Source organism: Taudactylus pleione, unplaced genomic scaffold, assembly GCF_031769625.1.
Source record: "Taudactylus pleione unplaced genomic scaffold, aTauple2 ptg000174l, whole genome shotgun sequence".
NCBI classification, from domain to species: domain Eukaryota; kingdom Metazoa; phylum Chordata; class Amphibia; order Anura; family Myobatrachidae; genus Taudactylus; species Taudactylus pleione.
The window spans coordinates 5,925,107-5,939,062 of record NW_028284576.1 but is presented as its reverse complement, the minus strand read 5'-3'; the positions used below and the strand labels follow the sequence as shown (position 1 = coordinate 5,939,062).

The 13,956-nt window shown below is 36.1% G+C and overlaps 1 non-coding gene across 1 annotated transcript; it reads right to left on the bottom strand.

Annotated features, from left to right (window-relative positions):
• Positions 1-590: 590 nt before the first annotated feature.
• TRNAN-GUU (transfer RNA asparagine (anticodon GUU)) lies at positions 591-664 on the bottom strand. The gene has a single exon. It is a non-coding gene; the product is annotated as a tRNA-Asn (tRNA).
• Positions 665-13,956: the final 13,292 nt, after the last annotated feature.

Genomic DNA, 13,956 nt, shown 5'->3' with positions numbered 1-13,956 from the left:
CCCAGAGGAATGCTGAGTTACAGATAGTTGTCTTGAAAATTACATGCAAACAATTTGGGGTTGATTCAAAGAGCTGATACACCACATTTCCTGTGAGTAGCTGACTATAAGCCACACTTATGGTAGCTCCAAACTTGCAGCAATTTGTTGTAGCCCCATAATGCTGCATAAAAAAGTGATATCGGGTTGCTAGGGGCTCAATTTCAACTGCTGTAACTGGTGTTACTATACTGTTGCAAGGGTATCTTACCCCCTTTGAAAATAATTGATTCAACTTCTCAGAATTAACCCAGTGGATCCCAGTATCTGGTGTATATATTAATACATTTTTGTTATTCTTCTGGCTATAAGTCCCTGTGAATTTTTAGCTTATTCTCTATATCTTCTTAGGACTGATCACTTGTTTTCAATTTGTAAAGTTCTTTCTAGTATTATCTAACACTAGCTGGAAAGCCATGGATGTAGAGTTAGTAATGTCATAGCTGTTAATTTCCTTGTAAGTTTGTGTATTGAGGTAAAATGAAGACAAATGCCTGGTAAATTTCATCAAAAACTGAATCCTCCTGTCACAGAATAACAAACACAAAACACGTCCCTGGGTGGGCTTGAACCACCAACCTTTCAGTTAACAGCCGAACGCGCTAACCAACTGCGCCACAGGGACACGTGAAAACGTTTTCTAATGGATATTATCAGTAAGGGAAGATGGACCAGCAGAATTGAACTTAAACTGCTTAAAAGTTTCTAACTTGGATCATTTCTTACAAATGGACACTATAATATGAACTTGTGCAAAGTAAGAAATAACAGGATTATACCCTGTAAATTGAGAATTTTGTCAGGGTGTGAAAATATCTTAGTCATGATGGGGGCGAATCTATCCAGTTATAAAAGGGTTGAAATAGGGGGATTTCAGTTAGTCCAAGGATCCAATTATATGAGAACTTATTTGCAGTGTTATGAAAAATTCTGGTGATGTATTCACAATGATAGATGTGCCAAATTGTATATATAATAAAGATAGAGAATGGTGGAACTGAGTTTTTGCAATATAAAGCTATATGGCATTTGGTAGCACTCAAAATATGTGTTATAAATTTGTGGGTATACTTAGGAATATCAGAAAGATAATGAGATAAAAGGGAATATGAAAGGGAGTTGGGCATTACAATACCTATGAGAAGGAAAGCAAGACAATATATGTCTGTCCACAATGGAAGTAAGTTGGGACAGTGCCACCAGATGTGGGACATTTTCCTCAGCCCCACAAAGTCTCCAACACAATGGTGATAAAGAAGGAAACATTTTATGAAATCATTAAGGTACTAAATACCAACGATAATGGGATTTCACTAAACTTGAGGCTAATGGATGTTTTTGAAATGTTATCTCTAAATGTAATCCAGTCCTCTTGGTGTAAGTGGTGTAAATGGTTATAACATCAAAGGGGAATTAGCTGAAATGGTAGAGCGCTCGCTTAGCATGTGAGAGGTAGAGTCATCGATGCCCGCATTCTCCAGATAAGATTTTGGAACCAAAATTTGCTGCAGTATATCAAGTGAATAATAACATTCCTGACCAAAATTCTTCACTGTTTTCATTTTCTTCTGATGCCCCAGAGGAATGCTGAGTTGAATAAAGTTGTCTTGAAAATTACATGCAAACAATTTGGGGTTGATTCAAAGAGCTGATACACCACATTTCCTGTGAGTAACTTACTATAAGCCACACTTATGGTAGCTCCAAACTTGCAACAATTTGTTGTAGCCCATAATGCTGCAAAACAAAGTGATATCAGGTTGCTAGGGGTTCAATTTCAACTGCTGTAACTGGTGTTACTATACTGTTGCAGCGTTAACCTACCCCCTTTGTAAATAATTGAAGCAACTTCTCAGAATTATCCCAGTGGATCCCAGTATCTGGTATATATTAATACATTTTTGTTATTCTTCTGGCTATAAGTCACTGTGAATTTTTAACTTATTCTCTATATCTTCTTAGGACTGATCACTTATTTTCAATTTGTAAAGTTCTTTCTAGTATTATCTAACACTAGCTGGAAAGCCATGGATGTAGAGTTAGTAAAGTCATAGCTGTTAATTTCCATGTAATTTTGTGTATTGAGGTAAAATGAAGACAAATGCCTGGTAAATTTTGTCAAATACAAAATCCTCCTGCCACAGAATAACAAACACCAAAAATGTCCCTGGGTGGCCTTGAACCACCAACCTTTCAGTTAACAGCCGAAAACACGCTAACCAATTGCCCCACAGAGACACATGAAAGTGCTTTCTAATGGATATTATCTGTAAGGGAAGATGAACCAGCAGAACTGAACTTAAACTGCTTAAAAGTTTCTAACTTGGATCATTTCTTACAAATGGATACTATAATATGAACTTGTGCATAGTAAGAAATAACAGGATTATACCCTGTGAATTGAGAATTTTGTCAATGTGTGAAAATATCTTAGTCATGATGGGGGCGAATCAATCCAGTAATAAAAGGGTTGAAATAGGGGGATTTCAGTTAGTCCAAGGATCAAAGTATATGAGAACTTATTTGCAGTGTTATGAAAAATTCTGGTGATGTATTCACAATGATAAATGTGCCAAATTGTATTTATAATAAAGATAGAGAATGGTGCAACTGAGTTTTTTCAATATAAAGCTATATGGCATTTGGTAGCACTCAAAATATGTGTTATAAATTTGTGGGTATACTTAGGAATATCAGAAATATAATGAGATAAAAGGGAATATGACAGGGAGTTGGGCATTACAATTCCTATGAGAAGGAAAGCAAGACAATGTATGTCTGTCCACAATGGAAGTAAGTTGGGACAGTGCCACCAGATGTGGGACAGTTTCCTCAGCCCCACAAAGTCTCCAACACAATGGTGATAAAGAAGGAAACATTTTATGAAATCATTAAGGTACTAAATACCAACGATAATGGGATTTTACTAAACTTGAGGCTAATGGATGTTTTTGAGATGTTATCTCTAAATGTAATCCAGTCCTCTTGGTGTAAGTGGTGTAAATGGTTTTAACATCAAAGGCGAATTAGCTCAAATGGTAGAGTGCTCGCTTAGCATGCGAGAGGTAATGGCATCGATGCCCGCATTCTCCAGATAAGATTTTGGAACCAAAATTTGCTGCAGTATATCAAGTGAAGAATAACATTCCTGACCAAAATTCTTCACTGTTTTTATTTTCTTCTGATGCCCCAGAGGAATGCTGAGTTACATATAGTTGTCTTGAAAATTACATGCAAACAATTTGGGGTTGATTCAAAGAGCTGAAACACCACATTTCCTGTGAGTATCTGACTATAAGCCACACTTATGGTAGCTCCAAACTTGCAGCAATTTGTTGTAGCCCCATAATGCTGCATAAAAAAGTGATATCGGGTTGCTAGGGGTCCAATTTCAACTGCTGTAACTGGTATTACTATACTATTGCAAGGTTAACTTACCCCCTTTGTAAATAATTGAATCAACTTCTCAGAACTAACCCAGTGGATCCCAGTATCTGGTATATATTAATACATTTTTCTTATTCTTCTGGCTATAAGTCACTGTGAATTTTTAGCTTATTCTCTATATCTTCTTAGGACTGATCACTTGTTTTCAATTTGTAAAGTTCTTTCTAGTATTATCTAACACTAGCTGGAAAGCCATGGATGTAGAGTTAGTAATGTCATAGCTGTTAATTTCCATGTAAGTTTGTGTATTGAGGTAAAATGAAGACAAATGCCTGGTACATTTTGTCAAATACAAAATCCTCCTGCCACAGAATAACAAACTCCAAAAACGTCCCTGGGTGGCCTTGAACCACCAACCTTTCAGTTAACAGCCGAAAACACGCTAACCAATTGCCCCACAGAGACACATGAAAGTGCTTTCTAATGGATATTATCAGTAAGGGAAGATGAACCAGCAGAACTGAACTTAAACTGCTTAAAAGTTTCTAACTTGGATCATTTCTTACAAATGGACACTATAATATGAACTTGTGCAAAGTAAGAAATAACAGGATTATACCCTGTGAAATGAGAATTTTGTCAGTGTGTGAAAATATCTTAGTCATGATGGGGGCGAATCAATCCAGTTATAAAAGGGTTGAAAAAGGGGGATTTCAGTTAGTCCAAGGATCCAAGTATATGAGAACTTATTTGCAGTGTTATGAAAAATTCTGGTGATGTATTCACAATGATAAATGTGCCAAATTGTATTTACAATAAAGATAGAGAATGGTGGAACTGAGTTTTTTCAATATAAAGCTATATGGAATTTGGTAGCACTCAAAATATGTGTTACAAATTTGTGGGTATACTTAGGAATATCAGAAATATAATGAGATAAAAGGGAATATGACTGGGAGTTGGGCATTACAATTCCTATGAGAAGGAAAGCAAGACAATGTATGTCTGTCCACAATGGAAGTAAGTTGGGACAGTGCCACCAGATGTGGGACAGTTTCCTCAGCCCCACAAAGTCTCCAACACAATGGTGATAAAGAAGGAAACATTTTATGAAATCATTAAGGTACTAAATACCAACGATAATGGGATTTTACTAAACTTGAGGCTAATGGATGTTTTTGAGATGTTATCTTTAAATGTAATCCAGTCCTCTTGGTGTAAGTGGTGTAAATGGTTTTAACATCAAAGGCGAATTAGCTCAAATGGTAGAGCGCTCGCTTAGCATACGAGAGGTAACGACATCGATGCCCGCATTCTCCAGATAAGATTTTGGAACCAAAATTTGCTGCAGTATATCAAGTGAAGAATAACATTCCTGACCAAAATTCTTCACTGTTTTTATTTTCTTCTGATGCCCCAGAGGAATGCTGAGTTACATATAGTTGTCTTGAAAATTACATGCAAACAATTTGGGGTTGATTCAAAGAGCTGATACACCACATTTCCTGTGAATAACTGACTATAAGCCACACTTATGGTAGCTCCAAACTTGCAGCAATTTGTTGTAGCCCCATAATGCTGCATAAAACAGTGATATCGGGTTGCTAGGGGTCCAATTTCAACTGCTGTAACTGGTATTACTATACTGTTGCAAGGTTAACTTACCCCCTTTGTAAATAATTGAATCAACTTCTCAGAATTAACCCAGTGGATCCCAGTATCTGGTATATATTAATACATTTTTGTTATTCTTCTGGCTATAAGTCACTGTGAATTTTTAGCTTATTCTCTATATCTTCTTAGGACTGATCACTTGTTTTCAATTTGTAAAGTTCTTTCTAGTATTATCTAACACTAGCTGGAAAGCCATGGATGTAGAGTTAGTAAAGTCATAGCTGTTAATTTCCATGTAAGTTTGTGTATTGAGGTAAAATGAAGACAAATGCCTGGTAAATTTTGTCAAATACAAAATCCTCCTGCCACAGAATAACAAACACCAATAAAGTCCCTGGGTGGCCTTGAACCACCAACCTTTCAGTTAACAGCCGAAAACACGCTAACCAATTGCCCCACAGAGACAAATGAAAGTGCTTTCTAATGGATATTATCAGTAAGGGAAGATGAACCAGCAGAACTGAACTTAAACTGCTTTAAAGTTTCTAACTTGGATCATTTATTACAAATGGACACTATAATATGAACTTGTGCAACGTAAGAAATAACAGGATTATACCCTGTGAATTGAGAATTTTGAAAGGGTGTGAAAATATCTTAGTCATGATGGGGGCGAATCAATCCAGTTATAAAAGGGTTGAAATAGGGGGATTTCAGTTAGTCCAAGGATCCAAGTATATGAGAACTTATTTGCAGTGTTATGAAAAATTCTGGTGATGTATTCACAATGATAGATGTGCCAAATTGTATTTATAATAAAGATAGAGAATGGTGGAACTGAGTTTTTTCAATATAAAGCTATATGGCATTTGGTAGCACTCAAAATATGTGTTATAAATTTGTGGGTATACTTAGGAATATCAGAAAGATAATGAGATAAAAGGGAATATGACAGGGAGTTGGGCATTACAATTCCTATGAGAAGGAAAGCAAGACAATATATGTCTGTCCACAATGGAAGTAAGTTGGGACAGTGCCACCAGATGTGGGACAGTTTCCTCAGCCCCACAAGGTCTCCAACACAATAGTGATAAAGAAGGAAACATTTTATGAAATCATTAAGGTACTAAATACCAACGATAATGGGATTTCACTAAACTTGAGGCTAATGGATGTTTTTGAGATGTTATTTCTAAATGTAATCCAGTCCGCATTCTCCAGATAAGATTTTGGAACCAAAATTTGCTGCAGTATATCAAGTGAAGAATAACATTCCTGACCAAAATTCTTCACTGTTTTTATTTTCTTCTGATGCCCCAGAGGAATGCTGAGTTACATATAGTTGTCTTGAAAATTACATGCAAACAATTTGGGGTTGATTCAAAGAGCTGATACACCACATTTCCTGTGTGTAACTGACTATAAGCCACACTTATGGTAGCTCCAAACTTCCAGCAATTTGTTGTAGCCCCATAATGCTGCATAAAAAAGTGATATCGGGTTGCTAGGGGTCCAATTTCAACTGCTGTAACTGGTATTACTATACTTTTGCAAGGTTAACTTACCCCCTTTGTAAATAATTGAATCAACTTTTCAGAATTAACCCAGTGGATCCCAGTATCTGGTATATATTAATACATTTTTCTTATTCTTCTGGCTATAAGTCTCTGTGAATTTTTAGCTTATTCTCTATATCTTCTTAGGACTGATCACTTGTTTTCAATTTGTAAAGTTCTTTCTAGTATTATCTAACACTAGCTGGAAAGCCATGGATGTAGAGTTAGTAAAGTCATAGCTGTTAATTTCCATGTAAGTTTGTGTATTGAGGTAAAATGAAGACAAATGCCTGGTAAATTTTGTCAAATACAGAACCCTCCTGTCACAGAATAACAAACATAAAACACGTCCCTGGGTGGGCTTGAACCACCAACCTTTCAGTTAACAGCCAAACGCACTAACCAACTGCGTCACAAAGACATGTGAAAATGCTTTCTAATGGATATTATCAGTAAGGGAAGATGAACCAGCAGAACTGAACTTAAACTGCTTAAAAGTTTCTAACTTGGATCATTTCTTACAAATGGACACTATAATATGAACTTGTGCAAAGTAAGAAATAACAGGATTATACCCTGTGAATTGAGAATTTTGTCAGTGTGTGAAAATATCTTAGTCATGATGGGGGCGAATCAATCCAGTTATAAAAGGGTTGAAATAGGGGGATTTCAGTTAGTCCAAGGATCCAAGTATATGAGAACTTATTTGCAGTGTTATGAAAAATTCTGGTAATGTATTCACAATGATATAAGTGCCAAATTGTATTTTTAATAAAGATAGAGAATGGTGGAACTGAGTTTTTTTCAATATAAAGCTATATGGCATGTGGTAGTACTCAAAATATGTGTTATAAATTTGTGGGTATACTTAGGAATATCAGAAATATAATGAGATAAAAGGGAATATGACAGGGAGTTGGGCATTACAATTCCTATGAGAAGGAAAGCAAGACAATGTATGTCTGTCCACAATGGAAGTAAGTTGGGACAGTGCCACCAGATGTGGGACAGTTTCCTCAGCCCCACAAAGTCTCCAACACAATGGTGATAAAGAAGGAAACATTTTATGAAATCATTAAGGTACTAAATACCAACGATAATGGGATTCACTAAACTTGAGACTAATGGATGTTTTTGAGATGTTATCTCTAAATGTAATCCAGTCCTCCAGGTGTAAGTGGTGTAAATGGCTTTAACATCAAAAGGGAATTAGCTCAAATGGTAGAGTGCTTGCTTAGCATGCGAGAGGTAGTGGGATCGATGCCCGCATTGTCCAGATAAGATTTTAGAATCAAAATTTGCTGCAGTATATCAAGTGAAGAATAATATTCCTGACCAAAATTCTTCACTGTTTTTATTTTCTTCTGATGCCCCAGAGGAATGCTGAGTTACATATAGTTTTCTTGAAAATTACATGCAAACAATTTGGGGTTGATTCAAAGAGCTGATATACCACATTTCCTGTGAGTAACTGACTATAAGCCACACTTATGGTAGCTCCAAACTTGCAGCAATTTGTTGTAGCCCCATAATGCAACATAAAAAAGTGATATCGGGTTGCTAGGGGTCCAATTTCAAATGCTGTAACTGATGTTACTATACTCTTGCAAGGTTAACTTACCCCTTTTGTAAATAATTGAATCAACTTCTCAGAATTAGCCCAGTGGATCCCAGTATCTGGTATATATTAATACATTTTTGTTATTCTTCTGGCTATAAGTCACTGTGAATTTTTAGCTTATTCTCTATATCTTCTTAAGACTGATCACTTGTTTTTGATTTGTAAAGTTCTTTCTAGTATTATCTAACACTAGCTGGAAAGCCATGGATGTAGAGTTAGTAAAGTCATAGCTGTTAATTTCCATGCAAGATTGTGTATTGAGGTAAAATGAAGACAAAAGCCTGATAAATTTTGTCAAATACAGAAACCTCCTGTCACCGAATAACAAACACCAAACAAGTCCCTGGGTGGGCTTGAACCACCAACCTTTCAGTTAACAGCTGAACACGCTAACCAATTGCGCCACAGACACACGTGAAAATGCATTCTAATGGATATTATCAGTAAGAGAAGATGAACCAGCAGAATTGAACTTAAACTGCTTAAAAGTTTCTGACTTGGATCATTTCTTTCAAATGGACACTATAATATGAACTTGTGCAAAGTAAGAAATAACAGGATTATACCCTGTGAATTGAGAATTTTGTCAGGGTGTGAAAATATCTTAGTCATGTTTGGGGTGAATCAATCCAGTTATAAAAGGGTTGAAATAGGGGGATTTCAGTTAGTCCAAGGATCCAAGTATATGAGAACTTATTTGCAGTGTTATGAAAAATTCTGGTGATGTATTCACAATGATAGATGTGCCAAATTGTATTTATAATAAAGATAGTGAATGGTGGAACTGAGTTTTTTCAATATAAAGCTATATGGCATTTGGTAGCACTCAAAATATGTGTTATAAATTTGTGGGTATACTTAGGAATATCAGAAATATAATGAGATAAAAGGGAATATGACTGGGAGTTGGGCATTACAATTCCTATGAGAAGGAAAGCAAGACAATGTATGTCTGTCCACAATGGATGTAAGTTGGGACAGTGCCACCAGATGTGGGACAGTTTCCTCAGCCCCACAAAGTCTCCAACACAATGGTGATAAAGAAGGAAACATTTTATGAAATCATTAAGGTACTAAATACCAACGATAATGGGATTTCACTAAACTTGAGGCTAATGGATGTTTTTGAGATGTTATCTCTAAATGAAATCCAGTCCTCTTGGTGTATGTGGTGTAAATGGCTCTAACATCAATGGGGAATTAGCTCAAATGGTAGAGCGCTTGCTTTGCATGCGAGAGGTAGCGGGATCGATGCCCGCATTCTCCAGATAAGATTTTGGAACCAAAATTTGCTGCACTATATCAAGTGAAGAATAACATTCCTGACCAAAATTCTTCACTGTTTTTATTTTCTTCCGATGCCCCAGAGGAATGCTGAGTTACATATAGTTTTCTTGAAAATTACATGCAAACAATTTGGGGTTGATTCAAAGAGCTGATACACCACATTTCCTGTGAGTAACTGACTAAAAGCCACACTTATGGTAGCTCCAAACTTCCAGCAATTTGTTGTAGCCCCATAATGCTGCATAAAAAAGTGATATCGGGTTGCTAGGGGTCCATTTTCAACTGCTGTAACTGGTGTTACTAAACTGTTGCAAGGTTAACTTAACCCATTTGTAAATAATTGAATCAACTTCTCAGAATTAACCCAGTGGATCCCAGTATCTGGTATATATTAATACATTTTTGTTATTCTTCTGGCTATAAGTCACTGTGAATTTTTAGCTTATTCTCTATATCTTCTTAGGACTGATCACTTGTTTTCAATTTGTAAAGTTCTTTCTAGTATTATCTAACACTAGCTGGAAAGCCATGGATGTAGAGTTAGTAAAGTCATAGCTGTTAATTTCCATGTAAGTTTGTGTATTGAGGTAAAATGAAGACAAATGCCTGGTAAATTTTGTCAAATACAGAATCCTCCTGCCACAGAATAACAAACACCAAAAACGTCCCTGGGTGGGTTTGAACCAACAACCTTTCAGTTAGCAGCCAAAAACACGCTAACCAATTGCCCTGCAGAGACTCATGAAAGTGCTTTCTAATGGATATTATCAGTAAGGGAAGATGAACCAGCAGAACTGAACTTAAACTGCTTAAAAGTTTCTAACTTGGATCATTTCTTACAAATGGACACTATAATATGAACTTGTGCAAAGTAAGAAATAACAGGATTATACCCTGTGAATTGAGAATTTTGTCAGTGTGTGAAAATATCTTAGTCATGATGGGAGCGAATCAATCCAGTTATAAAAGGGTTGAAATAGGGGGATTTCAGTTAGTCCAAGGATCCAAGTATATGAGAACTTATTTGCAGTGTTATGAAAAATTCTTGTAATGTATTCACAATGATAAAAGTGCCAAATTGTATTTATAATAAAGATAGAGAATGGTGGAACTGAGTTTTTTCAATATAAAGCTATATGGCATGTGGTAGTACTCAAAATATGTGTTATAAATGTGTGGGTATACTTAGGAATATCAGAAATATAATGAGATAAAAGGGAATATGACAGGGAGTTGGGCATTACAATTCCTATGAGAAGGAAAGCAAGACAATGTATGTCTGTCCACAATGGAAGTAAGTTGGGACAGTGCCACCAGATGTGGGACAGTTTCCTCAGCCCCACAAAGTCTCCAACACAATGGTGATAAAGAAGGAAACATTTTATGAAATCATTAAGGTACTAAATACCAACGATAATGGGATTTCACTAAACTTGAGGCTAATGGATGTTTTTGAGATGTTATCTCTAAATGTAATCCAGTCCTCTTGGTGTAAGTGGTGTAAATGGCTTTAACATCAAAGGGGAATTAGCTCAAATGGTAGAGTGCTTGCTTAGCATGCGAGAGGTAGCGGGATCGATCCCCGCATTGTCCAGATAAGATTTTGGAATCAAAATTTGCTGCAGTATATCAAGTGAAGAATAACATTCCTGACCAAAATTCTTCACTGTTTTTATTTTCTTCTGATGCCCCAGAGGAATGCTGAGTTACATATAGTTGTCTTGAAAATTACATGCAAACAATTTGTGGTTGATTCAAAGAGCTGATACACCACATTTCCTGTGAGTAACTGACTAAAAGCCACACTTATGGTAGCTCCAAACTTGCAGCAATTTGTTGTAGCCCCATAATGCTGCATAAAAAAGTGATATCGGTTTGCTAGGGGTCCATTTTCAACTGCTGTAACTGGTGTTACTAAACTGTTGCAAGGTTAACTTAACCCATTTGTAAATAATTGAATCAACTTCTCAGAATTAACCCAGTGGATCCCAGTATCTGGTATATATTAATACATTTTTGTTATTCTTCTGGCTATAAGTCACTGTGAATTTTTAGCTTATTCTCTATATCTTCTTAGGACTGATCACTTGTTTTCAATTTGTAAAGTTCTTTCTAGTATTATCTAACACTAGCTGGAAAGCCATGGATGTAGAGTTAGTAAAGTCATAGCTGTTAATTTCCATGTAAGTTTGTGTATTGAGGTAAAATGAAGACAAATGCCTGGTAAATTTTGTCAAATACAGAATCCTCCTGCCACAGAATAACAAGCACCAAAAACGTCCCTGAGTGGGTTTGAACCAACAACCTTTCAGTTAGCAGCCAAAAACACGCTAACCAATTGCCCCGCAGAGACTCACGAAAGTGCTTTCTAATGGATATTATCAGTAAGGGAAGATGAACCAGCAGAATTGAACTTAAACTGCTTAAAAGTTTCTAACTTGGATCATTTCTTACAAATGGACACTATAATATGAACTTGTGCAAAGTAAGAAATAACAGGATTATACCCTGTGAATTGAGAATTTTGTCAGGGTGTGAAAATATCTTAGTCATGTTTGGGGCGAATCAATCCAGTTATAAAAGGGTTGAAATAGGGGGATTTCAGTTAGTCCAAGGATCCAAGTATATGAGAACTTATTTGCAGTGTTATGAAAAATTCTGGTGATGTATTCACAATGATAGATGTGCCAAATTGTATTTATAATAAAGATAGTGAATGGTGGAACTGAGTTTTTTCAATATAAAGCTATATGGCATTTGGTAGCACTCAAAATATGTGTTATAAATTTGTGGGTATACTTAGGAATATCAGAAATATAATGAGATAAAAGGGAATATGACTGGGAGTTGGGCATTACAATTCCTATGAGAAGGAAAGCAAGACAATGTATGTCTGTCCACAATGGAAGTAAGTTGGGACAGTGCCACCAGATGTGGGACAGTTTCCTCAGCCCCACAAAGTCTCCAACACAATGGTGATAAAGAAGGAAACATTTTATGAAATCATTAAGGTACTAAATACCAACGATAATGGGATTTCACTAAACTTGAGGCTAATGGATGTTTTTGAGATGTTATCTCTAAATGAAATCCAGTCCTCTTGGTGTATGTGGTGTAAATGGCTCTAACATCAATGGGGAATTAGCTCAAATGGTAGAGCGCTTGCTTTGCATGCGAGAGGTAGCAGGATCGATGCCCGCATTCTCCAGATAAGATTTTGGAACCAAAATTTGCTGCACTATATCAAGTGAAGAATAACATTCCTGACCAAAATTCTTCACTGTTTTTATTTTATTCTGATGCCCCTGAGGAATGCTGAGTTACATATAGTTTTCTTGAAAATTACATGCAAACAATTTGGGGTTGATTCAAAGAGCTGATACACCACATTTCCTGTGAGTAACTGACTAAAAGCCACACTTATGGTAGCTCCAAACTTGCAGCAATTTGTTGTAGCCCCATAATGCTGCATAAAAAAGTGATATCGGTTTGCTAGGGGTCCATTTTCAACTGCTGTAACTGGTGTTACTAAACTGTTGCAAGGTTAACTTACCCCTTTTGTAAATAATTGAATCAACTTCTCAGAATTAGCACAGTGGATCCCAGTATCTGGTATATATTAATACATTTTTGTTATTCTTCTGGCTATAAGTCACTGTGAATTTTTAGCTTATTCTCTATATCTTCTTAAGACTGATCACTTGTTTTTGATTTGTAAAGTTCTTTCTAGTATTATCTAACACTAGCTGGAAAGCCATGGATGTAGAGTTAGTAAAGTCATAGCTGTTAATTTCCATGCAAGATTGTGTATTGAGGTAAAATGAAGACAAAAGCCTGATAAATTTTGTCAAATACAGAAACCTCCTGTCACCGAATAACAAACACCAAACAAGTCCCTGGGTGGGCTTGAACCACCAACCTTTCAGTTAACAGCTGAACACGCTAACCAATTGCGCCACAGACACACGTGAAAATGCATTCTAATGGATATTATCAGTAAGAGAAGATGAACCAGCAGAATTGAACTTAAACTGCTTAAAAGTTTCTGACTTGGATCATTTCTTTCAAATGGACACTATAATATGAACTTGTGCAAAGTAAGAAATAACAGGATTATACCCTGTGAATTGAGAATTTTGTCAGGGTGTGAAAATATCTTAGTCATGTTTGGGGCGAATCAATCCAGTTATAAAAGGGTTGAAATAGGGGGATTTCAGTTAGTCCAAGGATCCAAGTATATGAGAACTTATTTGCAGTGTTATGAAAAATTCTGGTGATGTATTCACAATGATAGATGTGCCAAATTGTATTTATAATAAAGATAGTGAATGGTGGAACTGAGTTTTTTCAATATAAAGCTATATGGCATTTGGTAGCACTCAAAATATGTGTTATAAATTTGTGGGTATACTTAGGAATATCAGAAATATAATGAGATAAAAGGGAATATCA